Genomic DNA, 16,199 nt, shown 5'->3' on the forward strand with positions numbered 1-16,199 from the left:
CTTCTTAATTTTTTCTGGAACGAAACCCTCCTTATAGCAAAAGAGGGGAGCCAGGGGGCCAACAGGGAGCCCACAAGCCCCCTAGGCGCGTCCAGGGGCTAGGCCGTGCCTAGCAGGCTTGTGGCCTCCTAGTGGCTCCCCTCTGGTACTTCTTCCGCCTAGTATTTTTTATAAATTCCAAAATAATTCCTCGTTGATTTTCATGGCTTTTGGAGTTGTGCAGAATAGGTATCTCAAACTTGCTCCTTTTTCAGGCCAGAATTCCAACTGCCGGCATTCTCCCTCTTCATGTAAACCTTGCAAAATAAGAGAGAACAGGCATAAGTATTGTACCCTGAAGTGTAATAACAGCCCATAAAGCGATAAATATCAACATAAAAGCATGATACAAAATGGACATATCACTAGCGCGCACTGGTATGCAACGCTACTACTAATAGCATAGTAGCAGCTCTCTCTGGTATGCAGCGCTACTGCTAGTTGCGGCTGGTGCCACCATTTTACCCCCCCTCCGCCTTCTCTCCCCCACTTTGACCTCTCTCCCCCTCCTTTCCCCTCGCCACACTCTCCACACCATTGTTGCTCTTCTTCTCTCTTCCCCCTACCTCTCTTCTCTCCTCATTAATGTCCCTCTCCACCATAACTCTCCTTCGTAAATGGCGTCTCTCACATCTCTCCTTGTCCTACCTCTCTTCCTCTCCCCATTATATTAATTCCCCCTCCACCATAACTCCCTCTCCATTAGTTAGATAGCTAGATTCACCTCTCCTCCCCAACAACTAGATCTAGCTAGCTATTTAGCCATCCACGTGTGCTCTTTCCATCGGTCTCTCTCATCATCTCTCTCGATCGGTCTCTCTCGGGAGATATATAGGTGAGTAAAAAGTTATTCACTTAAAGAATGGGAATATGTGTGTGAATGAGAATATGTGTGTTTGGGATATATATATATATGGAGAGATTTGTGCTAGTGTGATATGCCCTCCGATCGAGTTGCTTATGTTTTGCTGAAATGTCGATTTATTTCCATTTCGATGAATTTCGAGCAAACTCAATATGTCCTATTTTTAGGCAAGGTCATGCCAAAATTTTATATGACTTTGAAGCATGCATGCATTATTTATTTTATAACCCTTTTTCTTGTTATACCGTGTAGTCGGTCATGAAGGTGTGTGGATGGAAGGTGGAGCGGTACATGCAATCCGCGATGATGGACATGCATGCAAATAATCGGACTAGGATTAGATGTCCATGTGCAAGATGCAAGGAAGGAGTCCTTTTGGACCCTTTTGATCGGGGCACTTTGAAGGCGCACCTGATGATGAATATTTTCATGGATGGCTATATATGGTGGATAAGTGAAGAAGATGATGATGATGAGGACGTCCAAATGGCAGGGAATAACGACATGGGGCTAGACGAAGAGATGGTCGATCGACACGAAGACGATGGTGCCGGACATGGCGGCCGGGAAGAGTCCAGAAATGACGGCGGCGGAGAAGATTCTGGACATGGTGAAGAAGAGTCCGGCCATGGCGGAGAAGAGGCGATGGTCATGTCGCAGTCTTCGACGCTACTAAGTGCAGTCGTGCAAGACCCTCATGTTCAAGACCTCCTTCGCAAGAGTACGAATAGCGAGAGAGCTGGTTCTAGAGAGGAGGCCAAGATGGCTCAACGGGAGTTTGAGTTTGCGATCCCGAGGTGACTGATACGTCTCAAACGTATCTATAATTTTTTATGGTTTCACGCTGTTATCTTGTCAACTTTGGATGTTTTGTTTACCTTTTATATCTTTTTTGGGACTAACTTATTAACTCAGTGCCAAGTGCCAGTTCATGTTTTTCTGTGTTTTTGACTCTTTTCAGATCTGATTTTGGAACGAAGTCCAAACTGAATAAAATCCCCAAAATGATTTTTTCCAGACCGGAAGAAGATCGGGAGGCTTGAGGGCCAAGAAAGTGGGCCCACAGGGAGCCCACAAGCCCTGTTGCCGCGGCCAGGGGGAGGCCGCGGCAACCAAGCTTGTGGCCCCCTGGCGCTCCCCTGCCCTAGGTCTTTGGCCTATAAATTCCCTAAAAATCCAGAAAAAATCAGGGCATCCATGAAAACACTTTTCGGCCGCCGCAAGCTTCCGTTTCCGCGAGATCTCATCTGGAGACCCTTCCCGGTGCCCTGCCGGAGGGGACTTTGGAGTTGGAGGGCTTCTTCATCAACATCATCGCCCCTCCAACGACTCGTGAGTAGTTCACTTCAGACCTACGGGTCCGTAGTTAGTAGCTAGATGGCTTCTTCTCCCTCTTGGATCTTCAATACAAAGTTCTCCATGATCTTCATGGAGATCTATCCGATGTAATCCTCTTTGGCGGTGTGTTTGTCGAGATCCGATGAATTGTGGATTTGTGATCAGATTATCTATGATATATATTTGAGTCTTTGCTGATTTCTTATATGCATGATTTGATATCCTTGTAATTCTCTCCGAGTCTTGGGTTTTTTTTGGCCAACTAGATCTATGATTCTTGCAATGGGAGGAGTGCTTGGTTTTGGGTTCATACCGTGTGGTGACCATTCCGAGTGACAGAAGGGGCAGCAAGGCACGCATCATGTTGTTGCCATCAAGGGTAACAAGATGGGCTTTTATCGTAGATATGAGATTGTCCATCTACATCATGTCATCTTGCTAAAGGCGTTACTCTGTTCTCATGAACTTAATACACTAGATGCATGCTGGATAGCGGTCTACGTGTGGAGTAATAGTACTAGATGGAGAAAGTATCGGTCCACTTGTTTTGGACGTGATGCCTATAGATATAATCATTGCCATAGATAACATCACGACTTTGCGCGGTTCTATCAATTGCTCGACAGTAATTCGTTCACCCACCGTCTACTTGCTTTCATGAGAGAAGCCACTAGTGAACACTACGGCCCCCGGGTCTATTCACACCTATCGTTTCCACTTTGCTTTGTTACTTTGTTGCTTTCAGTTCTCACTTGGCAAAAAATCTGTAAGGTATTGACAACCCCTTCATAGCATTGGGAGCAAGCTCTTTGTGTTTGTGCAGGTACTTGTGATATTCCTTCACTGGATCGATACCTTGGTTCTCAAAACTGAGGGAAATACTTACCGCCGTTGTGCTACATCACCCTTTCCGCTTCGAGGGAACACCAACGCAAGGCTCCAAGGCCACGGGGGGAATCCTTTGCATATTTGCCTAGGAAGTCCCTAAAGGCGTAGCCGTAGCAGAAGGATTCCTGGTGCCGTTGCTGAGGAGTATCAAGACAAGAATAGTCTCTCGTCAGCACGCTTGTTTCTGGCGCCGTTGGAAGGTCTTTTGTTGCAGTAGCAGTGACCCGCTTGAGTTTCACGCTCGAAGTTCTAAAGAGGAAGTCCAAAAACAAATGGACAGACAAAAGCCTCGATGAGCATTTGAAGTATCTACATAATAAAGTTCTTCCCGCGGGGAACCTGTGTCCTAGTAGTGTCGAGGAGGCCAAGAAAATCGTTTTCCCTTTTGATTTGCCGGACATTAGCTACCACACAAGCATCAACGATCGCATCATTTATCGGGGGGGCACGCGGAAAAAACCAACTATCCAGTGTGCAATGCTTCTCGATACAAGAAGGCAGGAAACTTGTATGAAACTTTGAAAGCTATGCGTGTCTCCATGAATGAGAGCAAAGAAAGAACCGCCCAAATTCGCGCTAGGCATGAATGGTTTGAAAGGGTGCGTTCTAGTGATCCAAATCACGAAGATCTCAAAGTGTTTGGTGTGACTCCTCTTGAATCTTTGTTTTCGTGTGTCAAACCTATTGATGAAGGGGCTGGATATGAATCCACTTTGGTTGAAAAACGCCCCAATGATTCGGAGTCCACCTATCTTGATGATAAAGGTGTGGAGGGTGGAGTTGAAGAAATCAAAATTTTGGGTAGTAATGAAACTCCCACTTTGGATTTCAAGGAATTCAATTATGATAGTTTCTCCTTGTTTGAATGCATTTCTTTGATGCAATCCATTGCAAACTCTCCACATGCTTATAGCCAAAGCAAAGCCTTTACCGCGCATATCGTAGATGCTATGATGAAACCTCTTGAAGAGAAGCTCGAATTAGAAGTCTCTATACCTAGAAAACTTCACGATGAGTGGGAACCTACTATAAAAATCAAGATAAAAAACTATGAGTGCAATGCTTTGTGTGACTTGGGTGCTAGTGTTTCCGCGATTCCAAAGTCTTTATGTGATATTCTTGGTTTTCATGAGATTGAAGAGTGTTCTCTTAATTTGCATCTTGAGGATTCTACTGTCAAGAAACCCATGGGTAGGATCGATGATGTTCTTATTGTTGCAAGTAAGAACTATGTACCCGTGGATTTCATTGTACTTGACATAGATTGCAATCCTTCATGTCCCATTATTCTTGGTAGACCTTTCCTAAGGACCATTGGTGCTATCATCGATATGAAGGAAGGGAATATTAGATTTCAATTTCCTCTAAAGAAGGGCATGGAGCACTTTCCTAGAAAGAAAATAATATTGCCTTATGAATCTATGATGAGGGCTACTTATGGTTTGAGCACCAAGGATGACTATACGTGATTCCATCTCCTTATGCCTAGCTAAGGGCGTTAAACAATAGCGCTTGTTGGGAGGCAACCCAACGAATCTATCCTTTTTCTTTCTGTTTTGTGTTTTCCACTCTTCCATAATTCTGTTATGATTGTGTTTTTTGTGTTTATTTTTGTGTTTGTGCCAAGCAAAACCGTTATGATTAGTCTTGGGGATGATCGTTTGGTCATGCTGGAAAAGACAGAAACTTTCTGCTCACGAAAAGAATTTTCATTTTTTCTGTAAGAGATTTTGAGTTCATTCTTTTTGCTGCTGATTGCTACGCACGTTCTTCAGACTCTAGTAATTCTCTACAATTTTTGAAGTACCAGAAGTATACGAAGTATACAGATTGCTACAGACTGGTCTGCTGTTAACAGATTCTATTTTTGTTGTGTTGGTTGCTTATTTTGATGAAACTATGGATAGTATCCGGGGGTATTAGCCATTGAAGATTGAAAATATAGTAACCAAACATCAACATAAGTAGAATTTAAGTTTGCTACAGTACCTAAGGAAGTGGTGGTTTGCTTTCTTATACTAATGTTATCACGAGTCTCTGTTTAAGTTTCATGTTGTGAAGTTTTCAAGTTTTGGGTGAAGTTCTTATGGACAAATAGATAAAGAGTGGGACGAGATCAAGCTTGGGGATTCCCAAGGCACCCCAAGATGATTCAAGGTTGTCGTAAAATCCAAAGCTTGGGGATGCCCCGGGAAGGCATCCCCTCTCTCGTCTTCAATCCATCGGTAACGTTACTTGGGGCTATATTTTTATTCACCACATGTTATGTGTTTTGCTTGGAGCGTCTTGTATCGTAGGAGTCTTTTATTTTTGTTGTGTCACAATCATCCTTGCTGCACACCTAGAGAGATAGACATGCACTCACCGTGATTTTGTCGAGCTTCACTTATATCCTTTGGGTAGACAATTCAGCTCACATGTGCTTCACTTATATCTTTTGAGCTGGATGCTTTTGCTCTATGTGCTTCACTTATATCTTTTAGAGCACGGCGGTGCGTGTCTTGGTAGTTGATCTATGCTATGAAATTAGTATCAAAAGGGGTAGTTATCCAAAGGGATACAAAAACTTCCACCTTCATGTGCATTGAATAGTTAGAGAAGTTTGATTCATCTCAACTAGTTTTGAGTTGTGGTTATGGTAATATTGAAGTTATATTAGTAAGGTGTTGTGGATCTAGAAATACTTGTGTTGAAGTTAGTGATTCTCGTAGCATGCACGTATAGTGAACCGCTATGTGATGAAGTCTGAGCATAATTAGTCTATTGATTGTCATCCTTTGTGTGGCGGTCGGGATCGCGCGATGGTTTATACCTACCAACCCTTCCCCTAGGAGTATGCGTTGAATGCTTTGTTTCGATTACTAATAAAACTTTTGCAACAAGTATATGAGTTATTCATGACTAATGTTGAGTCCATGGTTTAGATGCACTTTCACCTTCCACCATCACTATCTTCTTTAGTGTCGTGCAACTTTCGCCGGTGCACAAAACCCACCGTTAGCCTCCCTCAAAACAGCCACCATACCTACCTACTATGGCTTTTTCAAAGTCATTCCGAGATATATTGCCATGCAACTACCACCATGACATGTTCCACCACGTCTACATTGCCATTGCATGATCTTAAGATAGCTAGCATCATGTTTCCATTAATGTCCATGCCCTGCTAGATCATTGTCACGGTACACTACCGTAGGCATTCCATATAGAGTCATCGTTGCTCTAAGTTTTGAGTTGTAAGTGTGATGATCATCATTGACGGAGCATTGTCCCATGTGAGGAAATAAAAGAGGCCAAAGATGCCCACCAAAAAATAATTAAAAAAAGAGGCCAAAGAGCCCATTCAAAATAAAAAAATGAGAGAAAAAGAGAGAAAGGACAATGCTACCACCTTTCCACACTTGTGCATATTAAGCACCATGATCTTCATGATTGAGAGTCTCTCGTTTTGTCACCACCATATAGCTAGTGGGAATTTTTCATTATATAACTTGGCTTGTATATTCCAATGATAGGCTTTCTCAAATTTGCCTTAGGTCTTCGTGAGCAAGCAAGTTGGATGCACACCCACTAGTTTTCTTTAAGAGCTTTCACATACTCTTAGCTCTAGTGCATCATTTGTATGGCAATCCCTACTCATTCACATTGATATCTATTGATGAGCATCTCCACAGCTCATTGATATGCCTAGTTAATGTGACCATCTTCTCCTTGTTTTTCTTGCAACCTCCACCACACTCCACACCACTTATAGTGCTAAAACCAAGGCTCACACTCATGTATTGCGTGAGAGTTGAAAAAGTTTGAGAAAGTAAAGGTGTGAAAACAATTACTTGGCCAATACCGGGGTTGTGCATGATTTAAATTTGTTGTGCAATGATTATAGAGCATAGCCAGACTATATGATTTTCTAGGGATAACTTTCTTTTGGCCTTGTTATTTTGAAAGTTCATGATTACCTTGCTAGTTTGCTTGAAGTATTATTGTTTCCACGTCAATAGCAAACTATTGTTTTGAATCTAATGGATCTGAACATTCACGTCACATAAGAGGAGTTACAAAGGACATCTATGCTAGGTAGCATGGAAGCATCAAAAATTCATTCTTTATCACTTCCCTACTCGAGGACGAGCAGGAGTTAAGCTTGGGGACGCTTGATACGTCTCAAACGTATCTATAACTTTTCATGGTTTCACGATGTTATCTTGTCCACTTTGGATGTTTTGTTTACCTTTTATATCTTTTTTGGGACTAACTTATTAACTCAGTGCCAAGTGCCAGTTCATGTTTTTCTGTGTTTTTGACTCTTTTCAGATCTGATTTTGGAACGGAGTCCAAACGGAATAAAATCCCCAAAATGATTTTTTCCAGACCGGAAGAAGATCGGGAGGCTTGAGGGCCAAGCAAGTGGGCCCACAGGGAGCCCACAAGCCCTGTTGCCGCGGCCAGCGGGAGGCCGCGGCAACCAAGCTTGTGGCCCCCTGGCGCTCCCCTGCCCTAGGTCTTTGGCCTATAAATCCCCTAAAAATCCAGAAAAAATCAGGGTGTCCATGAAAACACTTTTCCGCCGCCGCAAGCTTCCGTTTCCGCGAGATCTCATCTGGAGACCCTTCCCGGTGCCCCGCCGGAGGGGACTTTGGAGTTGGAGGGCTTCTTCATCAACATCATCGGCCCTCCAATGACTCGTGAGTAGTTCACTTCAGACCTACGGGCCCGTAGTTAGTAGCTAGATGGCTTCTTCTCTCTCTTGGATCTTCAATACAAAGTTCTCCATGATCTTCATGGAGATCTATCCGATGTAATCCTCTTTCGCGGTGTGTTTGTCGAGATCCGGTGAATTGTGGATTTGTGATCAGATTATCTATGATATATATTTGAGTCTTTGCTGATTTCTTATATGCATGATTTGATATCCTTGTAAGTCTCTCCGAGTCTTGGGTTTTGTTTGGCCAACTAGATCTATGATTCTTGCAATGGGAGAAGTGCTTGGTTTTGGGTTCATACCGTGTGGTGACCGTTCCGAGTGACAGAAGGGGCAGCAAGGCACGCATCGTGTTGTTGCCATCAAGGGTAACAAGATGGTCTTTTATCGTAGATATGAGATTGTCCATCTACATCATGTCATCTTGCTTAAGGCGTTACTCTGTTCTCATGAACTTAATACACTAGATGCATGCTGGATAGTGGTCGACGTGTGGAGTAATAGTACTAGATGCAGAAAGTATCGGTCTACTTGTTTTGGACGTGATGCCTATAGATATAATCATTGCCATACATAACGTCACGACTTTGCGCGGTTCTATCAAATGCTCGACAGTAATTCGTTCACCCACCGTCTACTTGCTTTCATGAGAGAAGCCACTAGTGAACACTACGGCCCCCGGGTCTATTCACACCTATCGTTTCCACTTTCGCTTTTACTTTGCTTTCTTACTTTGTTTCTTTCAGTTCTCACTTGGCAAAAAATCTATAAGGGGTTGACAACCCCTTCATAGCGTTGGGAGCAAGCTCTTTGTGTTTGTGCAGGTACTTGTGATATTCCTTCACTGGATCGATACCTTGGTTCTCAAAACTGAGGGAAATACTTACCGCTGATGTGCTACATCACCCTTTCCGCTTCGAGGGAACACCAACGCAAGGCTCCAAGGCCACGACGGAAATCCTTTGCATATTTCCCTAGGAAGTCCCTAAAGGCGTAGCCATAGTAGAAGGATTCGTGGTGTCGTTGCTGAGGAGTATCAAGACAAGAATAGTCTCCCGTCAGCACGCTTGTTTCTGGCGCCGTTGGAAGGTCTTTTGTTGCAGTAGCAGTGACCCACTTTATTTTCACGCTCGAAGTTCTAAATAAAAAGGCCAAAAACAAATGGACAGATAAAAGCCTCGATGAGCATTTGAAGTATCTACATAATAAAGTTCTTCCCACGGGGAACCTGTGTCCTAGTAGTGTCGAGGAGGCCAAGATTTTTTTTTCCCTTTTGATTTGCCGCACATTAGCTACCACACAAGCATCAACGATTGCATCATTTATAGGGGGGGCACGCGGAAAAAACCAACTATCCAGTGTGCAATGCTTCTCGATACAAGAAGGCAGGAAAGAAAGCTCCTTAGAAAGTTGTATGGTACTTTCCGATCACTCCCCGTCTGCAGCGATATTTCGTAGATCCTAAGGAAGCAAAGCTCATGCACTGGCACGCGGATAGGAAGAAGCCCGACGATGGAGATGATCCGAGGCTGAGACACCTCTTAGATGGTAGCCAGTGGAGAGCATTCAACATCGTATATGGATTTGCTAAAGAAGATCCAAGGAACATCGTGCTTTGTGCGAGTACCGATGGCATGAATCCATTTGGAAACCAGAACACCAACCACAGCACATGGCCCGTGTTTGTATGGATGTACAACCTCCCCCCATGGAAGTTCATGAAGAAAAAGTACATACACATGTGCATGCTGATTCAAGGGCCGAAACAACCGGAAAATAGTATTAACCTGTATATGAGGCTTCTGGAAGAGGAGCTAGACACGTTATGGAAATCACCGGCATGGAGATGGGACGCCAGCAAAGGAGAGTATTTCCATATGAGAGCCACGCTGATGACGACGGTGCATGACTATCTCGGTTACGGGCACACCTCAGGCCAGGTGTGCCACGGATACTGCGGATGCACGAGGTGCATGGATGATACAACGTCTCAGCAGCTTACGTCAACGAAAGATGGCGGGTCTGGGAAAATCGTGTAGATGGGGCATCGTAGATGGCTCGAGAAGGATGACCCGTGGAGAAAGTGTGGAGATCTATTCAATGGGTTGGCTGAGCTTCGAGGACCTCCATGTAAGAGGAGCGGCACCGAAATTGATGAGCTGTTGAGAAACTAGGAACAATGCCCCGCGCCGGGAAAGATCAAAAAGGCATCAGAGTCGTTGTTGAAGGTATGGAAAACGAGGTCTATTTTCTGGGACTTGGAGTACTGGCCCAATCACGACACGCCTCATTGCCTTGATCAAATGCATATCACGAAGAATGTCCTCAAGAGCTTGCTTGGCACACTGATGAATATGCCGGAGAAGACCAAGGATGGGCCGAAGGCAAGGAAAGACTTGGAAGATTTGAAGATCAGGAAAGACATCCACCGTAAAAAGTTGATGGAGGAGACGAAGACCGAGACAGAGGAGGGGAAAGGGGCAGAAAAGTCAACAAGAAGGAGGAGAATTATTGCCTCCTTCTTGCTTCACCTTAAGTCAGAAGGAGATCGATCAATTCATCAAGTGCCTTATGGGAATCAAAGTCAGTTCCGGTTACTGTGGGAAGATAAGCAGATTTCTAGACCCCAAGAAGAAAAGGTTCAGCGGGATGAAGTCTCATGACTGTCACATATGATGACGCAGATACTCCCGGTTGCCATTAGAGGGATAATGGACAAGCACGTCCGTGACACGCTTATTGGTCTCTGCAACTTCTTCGATGTTATCTCTCAAAAGTACATAAGTGTGAAGCATCTCCAATGGCTACAAGAAGAGTTTGTTGTCATACTATGTGAGCTTGAGATGTACTTCTCGCCCGCGTTCTTTGACGTCATGTTGCATCTGTGTGTCCACATCGTGGATGACATCATCGAACTCGCGCTGACATTCCTTCACAGCATGATGTCGTTCGAGAGGATGAATGGGGTCATCAAAGGATTTGTTCGTAAAAAGTCCCGTCGCGAAGGGAGCATCGTCCAGGGGTATCTGACGCATGAGTACCTCTCCTTTTGCGAGAATTATATAAGCATCGGAGACCCTGTTGTTGGTTTTGCCCGTCAAGAAGCACAATGGGAAGCTCGAAGGAGATGGTCACAACAACGGCCAGTGGGAATTGCACGTGGACTACTCGGATCGACGGAACGACTTTGGTAGGGCTAACTTAGTAGTGCTACAACACCTAGATGTGGTAGATGATTATGTGGCACGAGACAAAGAAAGCATCGCAAAAAAGTACCATGATAAGGGGATGCTCAAGACGGACGATGAAGTTACTGTAGAGCATAACTCTAGTTTCTTGCGTTGGTTCAACGAGCAAGTTCTTGAGAATCCCCCGGAAGAGGGCAGTTCGGGCGGATTGCTCATACACGCCTTAGCACATGGCCCTGCACCCAAGCTCGTGACCTATCAATCCTCCAATATCAATGGGTACACGTTCTACAAGGAGGCCAATGACATGGACAGTGTTTACCAGAACTCTGGGGTGACAATTCAATGTGTGACCAACGCCAACGGCACAGCTGAAAGATTCTACGGAAGGGTTGAAGAGATCTGGGAGATTGACTATGCTGGAATGCACGATGCGACGATGTTCCGTGTCAGATGGGCCAAGGACGTCGTAAGAGAAAACAAGTATTTCACCACCATGTCTATACCCCACGCGAAGAGCACTCCCGTGAACGTTAACATCATCGCCACAAATGATCCATGGGTACACGCTAAGCACATGACATAATGCTTCTTCATAACCGACCCGGCCAATCTCAGTCGTGTTGTCGCGAGGAGATCCAAAAGGAGCATTGTCAAAATGGATGGACTCACCAACGAGGAAGACTACGACCAATATGGCAACCCGGTGAGGGAAGATGACGATGACGATGAAGCATACGTGAAAAGAAGAATCAAGACTACATTACGTAAGAAAGATCGTACTCATGGCTACGGAAAAGTCAAGAGGAGGGTCTCAATTACTCGGCAACGAATAAGAAAGGGAAGAAGCTCAATGTGAAACTTCGTCGACGCAGCTGATCAGAAACCTACATTTATATATTTGTATCTATTTTGTGTACGCACTTAAGTAACCGTTATCGGTCAACTGATATGTTACCACCACATGCATGGTTCCGGTGATATTCACGCATTGGGGGAGAGGGAGACGCCGTCGCCGGGATAAAAACAAAAAAACAAAAACAAAAGGGAGAAAGCAGTACAAAAGAAAAAGTAAAGTAAACAGAAAAGAAAAGGAAAATAATGAAAACAAAGAAAACAAAAAACTAGAAAAGGAAAATAATAAAAAGAAAAGATGGAAAAGATAGCAGTAGCGCTAGTTTAGGGAACCAGCGCTATAGCTAAGTTACCTATAGCGCTGGCTCCTAAACGAGCGCTAGTGCTACTTGTATTTTACAATTAAAAAAATAAAAATGATAGCAGTAGCGCTGGTTTGCAAAGAAGTGCTATTGCTAAGTTAGCTATAGCGCTGGTTCCAAACCAGCGCTACTGCTATTTTGAGTTAACCGTCGTGCCATGTCTCTTCCCCAAACCAGCGTCGCGCCCTGTTTCATCCCCCCGTCGCCCATGTCGCCCTTTGCTCCCCGCGCCGCACCTGACTGCTCACCGCGCCGCCCAACCTCCACCCAGCGTTGCTGTCGCCCAACCTCCACCCAACCTCCCCCACCGCCAGATCCGCCGCCGTCCCCGACCCCGACCCCCCTATTCCAGGTAACGACCCCAATCCCCGTGGTATGACTCTAGCGGGCTGGGGTTCCTTCTCTTGTTTTCTATAAATTGGTTTGTTCTTTCTCTTCTTAAGTGTTGAATGTGTGCTTTGGTTCTTGCATCTTGCAATGATCGGGTAGGAGGGGTAGTGGCAGTGGGTAGGTTCACACTAGCTAGGACATGGAGTCTGTAATTTAGTTGGGCAGATACCATAGTATTAGATATCCTGCTGCTAGAGTAGCTTATTAAAATGGTTGTGATGACTTATATTTCTGTAGTTGTATTAGTAGGTAACCATCATGTGAAGGGTTAGTGATAAGGGAGATACACATGTGTTGCTTGCCTGACAAGGTTTCGAGATAGGATTTGTTATATGGGATTTAGATAAGGGAGATACACATGGTCTTCTTACAATTTTCCTTCTTTTCTCTGTAGCTTTGGCATTAACAAAATATACAAATTTAAGTCACGTGCCTTCACATTCGTGATACTCGGTTTGGTGCTCATGATATTTTAGAGGACTTGTTTCTTTATGATGGTTGTTTTTGTTACTCCCTCCATTAATGAAATCTGGACAATGCCTAAACCAGGCTGATTTGTCATTGGTACCTCTACTTTGCTTGGTAGCTCCTCATCCAATATTTGTTTCCTTGTTGTTTGTTATCGACATTTACTTTTCAAAAACCAGGTTGATCTAAGAAAGTTACAAGTAGCCCAGTACTAATAATTTTGCATGTACCTACATGTGCATTCACCCCTTCTATATACATATGTTTCAAAAGCAGGTGTTACTGTAGATTTTGTTTCTTTGCTCCATACAAAAACTTTAAGTGTTGTTCTGGTATTTCCCTTCGCCTAAATATACAACAGACCTTCCCCGCACCTTCATTTGTTTTTCCTTTGGCTAAATATACTATAGTCCATTATGTATGCAGTCCTGACTATTTGGTGTGTATACAATATTTTGTGATCCATAGCATAGCACGGGCATCCTACTAGTATGATATGTAATGCTTTGATTGCTTGCTGATGGTAACATCTTTTATATGATGTATGTAGTTGCTGCTAAATGCATTTCCTAAATAGTCTAAATTTGAACTGCAAGTATAGATTTAGGAACAAAGATAATCGATCTTTGAAGGGTATAGGGGGCAAAGCAAAAGGGTAAACATACAGCCAACAGAAATATATTTCCTAAACACTCTAAATTTTAACTGCAATTACAGAACAAAGAAGACGATGAAATGAAAATGGAACATGCTGATAAAAATCTGTATAAAATAAGATCATGCTAATATTTTTAATAAAGACCAATGAGGGGCATTCTTTTGCTTTCTCGTTCTTTGGGCCTGGTTTCAACAAAAAATTGATACACCCCCACATCCAATTTCAACTATCTTATAAACATAAGTTGGAAACACAAATATATTCAATGACTTATCATTTTTAGAGATTGCATGTGATGCTTTCTTCTCTGCCAAATAAGACATCAACTCGTTAGGGTTCAGAAGTCAATGGAGACAATTTAATTTGTCTTCGAGCTTGACAGGGGATCTCCCTTTGCTAGTACTTATTATATCCTCATGGTGTCCATAGTACTTATTATTTTCTGTTTATATTTGTATAATTAATCTTCATGTCATTGATGTTTTGCCGGAATGTCCGAGTGGCCTATGTTTTGCCGGAATGTTGATTCATTTCCGTTCCGGCAAATTTCAGGCGCTCCATATGTCCACTTTTTAGGAAAGGTCATGCCGAAATTTTCGGCATGACTTGTGCTAGAAACTAGGACATATGGAGTACCCGGGATTTGTCGGAAGGGGAATGAATCAACATTCCAATCAAATATAGGCCCCTTTTTTCTCTTCATTATATCTTTTATTTACAATCGTTGCATAGGAAACATGTCTACCGACGCCGAAGTCGTGGGTGGTTCTGCTCGCTCCGCAGACCCCATGGAGGCAGCAAATCACTATTTCGATTACCTGGACGAACACCACATGGGGTTGCATGGTGGCGGCAATGGTCCCAACCCCGACCCCGGCGCCTACACCGGCACCAGCACAGGCACAGGCACCGACACCGCATCCGAGACCGGCAACGATGATGTCGTAGCCGGTAAAGCACCGAAGAAGAAGAGGACACGAAGACCAAACGAGCTTGGCATAGGACAAATTGTGGTCACCAAGATTCACCCCAATAAGTTAGAGCCAATGGCGCCAGAGGAAGCAAGCAAGTGCTGGGGCAATCAACTTGGATGCATCCTCGGGGAAACCGCCAACATCAACGACGAGAGGTTGAAGCAGATACCACATATGGAGCACATGCTCATAAAGAAGTTGCACAATAGGTTCATGTTCCCCGTACGGGATGAAAAGGAATATAAAGAGCCGTGGGATGACCCCGCCATGACAAAGATAAACGAGAAGGCGATGGTGACGTTCACCAATGACTTGTCCTCCTGGAAAGTTCGGGTGAAAAAAGCGATTGTGAAGAATGAACCGTGGTCCAAGATTCATGCTGATAATCCAACAATAAGGAAGAGGACTTTGCAAAATTCCTGGAGAATTGCGATAAATAAGAAGTCAAGGCAAAGTCGGAGAAAATGAAGGCGCTCCAGGCCAGGAACATGCCTCCCCACCGCCTCGGAAGTTGTGGTTACGAGGGGAAGAGGCACATATGGGCCAAGGAGGACGCCGAATGTGAAAGCCTCGGGATCCCAGACCCCTTGGCGGAGTTCACGACCCGCTAGAGCATGAATGGATCAGGGCCCGGTACAAGTTGGAAAAAGACAAAAAGATCTTTTACACGGACCCAAACACGAGGGAGTTCATGAGACTTCTGGTAATTGTTATATTACCACATTATCATATTAGCTTCCAATCAATTTGACTACAAGTTTTGTCACATTAGTAAACCATCCACGTTCCTTTTGCAGAAAGAGCAGCACCAAAAGGCAGCCGAAAGAGACGAGTCATCATAGTCGTCGGCGAGGCCCAAGTGGGACACCCCATTAAACCGGACCCTGAACATACTGAAAAAGGTCCTGGTGTACAAGCCACCGTCCTATGGACGTGTGCACGGTGTCGGAGATGGCACCTCGTGGAAGATGGGCTACCCCGAGGAGCCAGAGTAAAGAAGGAAGAGATGGTTGGTCGTCACTCAGGAGAGCATCGACGAGAAGGTCGCGATTCCGATCAATAAGACCAAAGTTGAGACCAAAGAAGAGTTGGTCGGGGTAGTCAGTGGGTTGGTCACTAACGCGGTGGCGAGCTTGATTCCGACATTTTTCAATTGGTCGAAGAGCAATCCAAATGCACGGCCGGAGGACTTTCCAATTCCCAACTTTGTCAGGAGCAAATCGGCAAACACCACAACACCAACACCTTCCAAAGCAACCGCAAAAGGTCCCGTTCCTGTTCATAGCAGCCCGACCTCCGTCTGTGGCATGCTCGGCGGGCCTTTGATACGTCTCCATCGTATCTACTTTTCCAAACTCTTTTGCCCTTGTTTTGGACTCTAATTTGCATGATTTGAATGGAACTAACCTGGACTGACGTTGTTTTCAGCAGAATTGCCTTGGTGTTATTTTTGTGCATAAATCAAAGTTCTC

Source organism: Hordeum vulgare, chromosome 3H (assembly GCF_904849725.1).
Source record: "Hordeum vulgare subsp. vulgare chromosome 3H, MorexV3_pseudomolecules_assembly, whole genome shotgun sequence".
Taxonomy (NCBI): domain Eukaryota; kingdom Viridiplantae; phylum Streptophyta; class Magnoliopsida; order Poales; family Poaceae; genus Hordeum; species Hordeum vulgare.